Source organism: Zerene cesonia, chromosome Z, assembly GCF_012273895.1.
Source record: "Zerene cesonia ecotype Mississippi chromosome Z, Zerene_cesonia_1.1, whole genome shotgun sequence".
Classification (NCBI taxonomy): Eukaryota; Metazoa; Arthropoda; class Insecta; order Lepidoptera; family Pieridae; genus Zerene; species Zerene cesonia.
Genome location: NC_052122.1, coordinates 10,026,847 through 10,034,131, shown reverse-complemented (window position 1 = coordinate 10,034,131; position 7,285 = coordinate 10,026,847). Strand labels below are relative to the sequence as shown.

Genomic DNA, 7,285 nt, shown 5'->3' with positions numbered 1-7,285 from the left:
TGACAGATTCGAAATTCAAATGTAATATTTTTTTATAATTAAGTGTAACAGTATTTATGGCCAGACTAAGTATTTTAATAGATGCCTAATCTACAACTATAGTTAAATATATGACCCTTATAAACTCGCGGGTGGCGAAGGGAGGGCAGTGCTTTGAGTTATCGTTGGCGATTACTTTTTAATTTAAAAACAAACTAATGTTTATTATTATTATATAATTCAAAATCTGTCAAACTGTTAGTTCTAAGTACAAATTACGTACCATACATGACTAAAGTTGTAAATACTGAATATAAGTAGATCATGTACCAAATTACGTTAACAATCGGTCTGGTTATTTTTGTTATATTATTACATTAGTTTCAAAGTTTACCAAATTCCTCCTGGAATAGAAAGTAATTTATTTTGACAAGGATCGTTACTAAGACCAAATAAATATTATGACTATATTTAATATTTAGACGTCAACAGTGTATGAATTTTTCAGTTCAAATCAGTTCAATAGATTCGTAGGTTTGTAAATGCAAATAAAAAATCAAATAATTCATCTTCATAAAAATTGTGTAGATAAATGACGAAATCAACTGTAATTTACCTATGTCGATAACGTTTATCGAATGATAAAACTGCATATAATGTAGCATTTAATATTTTTGAAAGTTAATTTTGAAATTAGTGCATTTGGAAACTGCTTATATCCCCTGCCAGTGGATGCTCAACAGAAAACAAACAGTTGTCTTCACAACAAGAAAACTATATGATCAAAATACTAATATAAATGAATAGTTAGAGATTTACTTATATACCTATTCAGTTTTCAATCGCCGCTCTCAAGCAAGTATCGCGCAAGATGCGCAAACATGCAAATGTCACATTTTGCTTGTTCCTCTCGTTTACTATTAGAATAGTATTATGTTATCGGTGGTTTTACTAAGGTAAGCAGCAGTGGTAGCTCAGTGGTGAGAACCTCGGACTTCAAAAATCGATAAGTCTAGAGAGGTTCTAGACCGGGCGAGTGTGCTGGAAATAAATTGATTTTTCAATTTATCTGCACATGTGGATAACATCACCACTGCTTAAAACGGTGAAGGAAAACATCGTGAGGAAACCGGCATGTCCAAGAATCAAAAGTTCGACGACATGTGACGTCTGCCAACCCGCACTTGGCCAGCGTGGTGGATTATAGCCTGAACCCTCATAGGAGGCCTGTGTCCCAGCGGTATGAACGTGTATGGGCTGATGATTATGATGATGATGATGATGATGGCTTCACTAAACTCACTTCTATCGGTATAGCTATATGCAATGTAATCGTTGCACCTAATTTTAAATGTATTTATTATAGTATTAAGTGCAAACGACTTTATAAATCTATTTTTTGTACAGACGTTTCCTATCACTCGCAGCATGACGTCATCGCGCGAAAAAACTCAAATTTGAAAAAGCAGCGAAACTTTAAGACTCTGTGATTTTGAAAGATCAATTTAAGAAAAAAGACGAAAAAATATTCCTTCAAAGCCTTAAAATTACAAAATTTTGTACTAATAACAATAAGACTGTTTGAACCTTACACACTTGCTTTTGTTTATCTCCAAAACAGCTTTTACTTGGTAACGCTTAGAAAATTCGTTATTAAAATGAAACAATTTTTACCGATTTTTGTTTGTTCAATTTTTTTGCTAGTACATTTGTGTGTCCGATCAATAAAAACTCGTGACTGAGAAAAGGTGATTCACTAACCTTAATTGTCTTAACCTTAAACCCTTTCTGGACTAGACTCCCTCGATTTAACAATGCAAGTCAGCTATGGCTCGCTGATTGGTTTCACCGTTGGTCCACCGTTGGTTAAAGCGTGTGGTGATTGGTTGTACTCGCGTGTAAGGAGGGTAGTTGGATTACACCACAAAATAATAAATATTTAATTTTAATTCACTATTTTAATAATATTGGCGTTACCAACCGTCGAAGAAGATCACTATGACGAGTGAGTAGCCAATAGGTTCTACACGGAGCATTCATAAGACATATGCGGGTACATGGGAGCCGTTGAAGCGGCGCAAAACTCATCTTAAATGATGGTAGATGAAATTTAAAATATGATTCCGTCTATTTGATCAAAGCAATTTTTTATTTTTATTTTATTCATTAAAGCTATTTAAGTGAAGCTAAGATTGTTATCGTGATCGAAAGCCAAATATGAATATGGATAACAATGCTATATCGATCATTTTACTGTGCTGCCAGCTTAAAATTTTATTCGTAATTAATGTATTTCTTATATATTATAACGGTATTTCGATTTCCTATTCAAAAGACAAAATTAATAATATTACAATACCAACGCTTACCGAGTTCAAAATTACTTATACAAATTAATTGCTTCCAATTTAAGTATGCTTAAACATTGAATTATTTATTGCTGACGCTGTAAGTCAAGAAATTATGATAAACATTAAAATACCAAAACTAGTACCAATACATTAATTCTCTTAATAGTATTGAGTCAGCTGACAACATCAGCGGCATCCTCGAATATCTGGCCATCATGACGAATAAATAGCGGTTTTTGAAAATTATTACGTCCCACCGTTTCAAATATTTCAATTAATTAGCCCGAAGTCAACCATCGCCCTGACCGCAGTCGTTTGTCGAGAGATTACATTTCATAATAATTCAAACCGGATTATGAGATAAAATAAAATTTTACGTCCCACGAAAAGACCTATATGGCATTGGTTTCGAGTTTCCTACGATTTGTTTGTGTTTATAAATATTTTAACGGCTATCGAGCTTATTTATAGTTCTCAATTTAACTTGAATTGTCGACGTGATAATAACGCGTTCGAATTATTTGTTTATAATCATGCAAGTGTTCTAATTTTTTAAATAACTTCTGTTCAGGCACTTATCCTTGGTTCTGGAATTTTGATATTAAACGGATATAAAAAAAAAACAAATTTATGAATATTTCTCGTAAAGGCGTTGATACTATCATTCTGGTAAGGGGCCAAGCTATAGTTAAGTAATTGGCAACTAAAATGATTAGAGCAAAAACAGCTAATTGTCATCTATTCGCTTTAATGCTTATAAGTGATGTTGGCCTTTACTTAGGTGGCAAATATTGCTCGTTAAATTATTTAATTTTTGTGTAAAATAAACAAGTGAACTAATAATTTTGTGCATAAATAATAGTTTTAACAAAAACATATTATTCTATAGACTATAAGGTAAATAAATAACATAATGAGCACATATACTTGAGATAGTTATAGTTTCTTCATATTATAAAGCAATAATATGAATACTTATTCTACTCCTATTCTGATAAATGCTAGCAATACTTGCATTAATATCAAACTTCTAAAGAGTTTTTCCCTGCCTTTTTATTTAATTAACTAGAATAATTCTACAATAAATCATCTTTAGAATTGACTTTAAGAAGCCTTGACTCTCTCTATATACCTTTCAAATGATTAAAATGGATTTTGGATGCATTGATATGCTATTGAGTGCTTAAAGGGATATATGTGACTGATTTGTTATCCATCAGCTGACAAGTAGACTAGTATCCGCCCGCGACTTCAATCGCGTAATTAAGGGAAAAGTACCGGTGGTATATTAGGCGCAGTTACCGTTTCCCAAGCATTTCTGGACTAACAAACTATCCTATTGTCAGCCTTGGGTCAGAAATTTTGGGCCTCAAAGTAACTGTGCCCAATTTTCTCCAAATGGGTTCAGTAGTATGAGAGTGAAGGCAGAGACAGACGAATAGGCAGAGATCCTGCGCATTCATATTAATAATATCAAATTATTAAGATTTTATATAAACTATACAATCATGTCGTGTTTAATTGTAGGTAGAATTAGTAAGCAAGTCTTTACATTTGATGAAAACAAATTATTGCTTGAACCATACCGTTTTATTCTACACTAGCTTTCCGCCCGCGGCTTCGCTCGCATAGACTGGCAGTATGATATTTCTACCATTTTAGATACGTATATCTAGTCATCCGTTGATACAAGCATCAAATATTTAAAAACCCCTTAGATTTTATTTTTAAAGACCTATCCAACGACATCTCATTCAATTTCAACGATATTTTCACTCCCCAGTGGCATATATGACTAACCACCCCTAAAAATAGTATAAAAGTTGAATCTGATACTGGTCTACAAACATTTTAGTTTTGTCGAAATCTGTCAAAGCTATCAAATCTGCAATTTTTTGCGTGATTGACTCACAATCAAACAGACAAACAGATAAATACAAACCATTATTTTGGGTGAAGATTACAGTTATGTTAAAATGCATATTGCAAAACAATTACTCTTTTTTATGTTTATTGTACAGAAATGTTCTGGTTTCTGTGTTGTGTATGTATATGTATGGATTAAATAACTTTAATAACGCTAAATTTCATTCCCTTAAAAAAGGGAAAAGTGGATTACTTGTTTGTCCCATAAAGTATCATAAAACATTAAATTGTCACCTCACTGAAAATATACCACATACGAAAAAGCTTAAAAAACCCATGTACCACACACAAATAAACAGAACTTATGCTGAATCTAAAGGTTTTAGAAAATGTCCAAACAGTATTATTATTACCAGTACACCGAATAGGTTTATTCGATGCGTACATACAGAAAATAGTAAGACTAATAAGATATACCCCACGAATATCACACAGGCAGCAGAAGTAGCAAGAAAGCCCGGACGCGTAAAACGCTGAATGCCTTTGTCTCCTTCAAACAGTTGCCCAGATCAGTAGAACAGCCACGCCCAAATTATAGAGCATGCGCAATAGATAGGCCACTAAAATCTAGAAGTCAATAAAATTTCATGTAATAGAAATGATGTAGTTCACAAGTTATATTCACATATAATGTTTTTTTTTATAAAAGTAGCAATTAAAATCACAAACAGAACATTAAGCCTTACCTGGACTGAAGTCTGCCCATGAAGACAAGTTGCCAGTTGCTTCCAATTCCAAGTTGATTATGAAACAGGATTACATTTATTATAACACCCGATGTCTTAAGAAACGTACCTATCGGTATATCATTTGGGCAAGGATAAAAAACGAGAAGAGAGTGTACTTCTCGTCAAACGCCGATCGGATCTGCCTTGTGCGATGTTAGCTAGCAACACCTGCGCATGTGCAGGCAACTGACGCATTTATAACCACAGGTCAATATAAAAGCGCCATCTTCGCCGCGAACCATTACAGACCTGCGCAGAATGCACTAAAAATTTCTAGAAAACTAACCAGGGCGTGGCTCGCAATGCCGAAAAATTATAATGGAATATATGTATACCGTATCAAGTATATTCCTTAATAATGCTGTGTTTTAAAATCTTCTCATAAATCAAAACAATTAATTTCCTTATATATGCCGCTGCCGCCGAAAAATATGTTTTTTTTAATAGAAAGAGTGATTCAAGAGAACGGTTTATATATATAATAACATAGAAAAAAGGGTTTTACAGTTTTACTCGAGATTTTACGGGTGCGAAGCCACGGGCAAAAGCTAGAAAGTTCATAATTGAAACAAATGCACGAAAGTAAAACCTATACATTCACACACCACTCAACGCCATCTAGTTCTAATTTGAACATTCGTACATATAATAGCCAATTATTCCATAAAAAGTTTAAAAATACAAATGTTGTAAATATACGCTGGTATATAGGAATTACAATTTCTGAACAAATTTTATCTTGAAATGGTATTACATTCGCTAGTACTACCTTCCTATTTTGTTTATATTTACTTATCGCTATTGTTGTTTTTACAACTTTTCTTTAAATTCGCCTACAGCTATCGTGTTGAAGGTCAAAGATCAATCGATTTTTATCGCGCATGACAAAGCATATGCGCAATGCGCACAAAGCAAGTTCCACAAATCGATTTTCAATTATAATTCTAAGAAAATCTAATTACGCAAACAATGTTAGGCAGCGTCTTCATAACCAACTTAACGATCAAATTATTTTAAGCAAACATATTATATTCAGTTAACACAAACAATACAAAGTTTTATTGGCACTGCAATTTATTTTCAAAAAGTAGGTACTAACCAGCTCTTGACTTCCCTGCGCCGTTACGAGTATTTTTCAATTCTGCCTAACTTGACAGCAAAGCTGACATGCGCAGTATGAGCGACCCTAGATAGAGCTACCTCTCGGCGACTAAAATAGATTTTTTTTGCACAATTGTCAATAGTCTGGGAGTAAATTTTGTCACAGTTATTCACTCTCTCATTTAGTGAAATGAGAACCTACTTAGAACGCAACAACGGATTCTGACTGAGATCGGCCTTCCGCGCAGAATACGGCTCAAAATTGATTGACGTTGTACACTTGGGTTATACGTATGCCTTACTCCATCTGCGGTCTCCACGATGATAACAAACGAAATGCGAAAGAAAAAGTTCAAAAGATATCTGGCCGCAATGCTCTGTCTAATAAATACTGTTAATGATTCATATTCCATGAAAAGGTTATCGCTGTCTGTTATAACAGTACTATAAGTATAAATTTCCCACATGGCTTTAACTTGTATATATACTGTAATTCTCAGAAATCTTCAAGAGGGCGCCACTCGCCTCAACCTGTTGCGTTGTTTGTATGTAGAAGAAAGAATAGTTTCTTAGGCCCGACCGGTGTTTTCAATATTTGGCAAACAGCACATTATATAGTTCAATAAAATAACCACTGTTCATTATCATAGCCTGTATATAGCACCACACTTAACCGCACTTCACATATAATAAAGTCTTCAAAAATGTATGGGAAATAGGCACAATGAAAAATAATTTATTCACACGCGTGTTCCGATAGCTATCTAAATGACTTCTGTTGCATAAATCAATCAGATTCAGCTAGGGTTCTATTACTGCGCAAGTCTAGGGTCTATTTTTGGACCTCGTGCATTACCTTTATTGAACCTAGTGCATGTTGTTATTACAAGTTTATGGCGCATGTGCATTCCGGTCTGTACCTGGGAAAAATCATAACACGAACCTTTAAAAACCGGAATATCGAAAACGAGATAATTTTAAATGCAAATGGCGTCGGTAAAATCTAGAACAATTGTTAAAAACTCAAAATATAGTCTATAATTAAAAAAAATTAAATCCACGCATAAAAAGCACTCAATTGATTTTGGTACGGATTTGAATTATACGATTAAATGAGATAAAAACACATAAATTTAGTCTTATAGCCAACGCAAAGTAATTTTTAATATTTGTCACATAATAAAATATGATAAAACCATT

General features: G+C 33.5%; 1 long non-coding RNA gene across 1 annotated transcript in view; it reads right to left on the bottom strand.

The window, feature by feature from the left end:
- Positions 1 to 6,857, bottom strand: part of LOC119835908 — a 13,892-nt gene extending 7,035 nt beyond the window's left edge. The window contains exons 1-3 of the long non-coding RNA XR_005288072.1: positions 6,084 to 6,857; positions 4,943 to 4,981; positions 4,674 to 4,823 (exon numbers count right to left, since the gene is read on the bottom strand). This is a non-coding gene — a long non-coding RNA (uncharacterized LOC119835908). The remainder of the gene's footprint in view (positions 1 to 4,673; positions 4,824 to 4,942; positions 4,982 to 6,083) is intronic.
- Between the last annotated feature and the right edge of the window lie 428 nt (positions 6,858 to 7,285).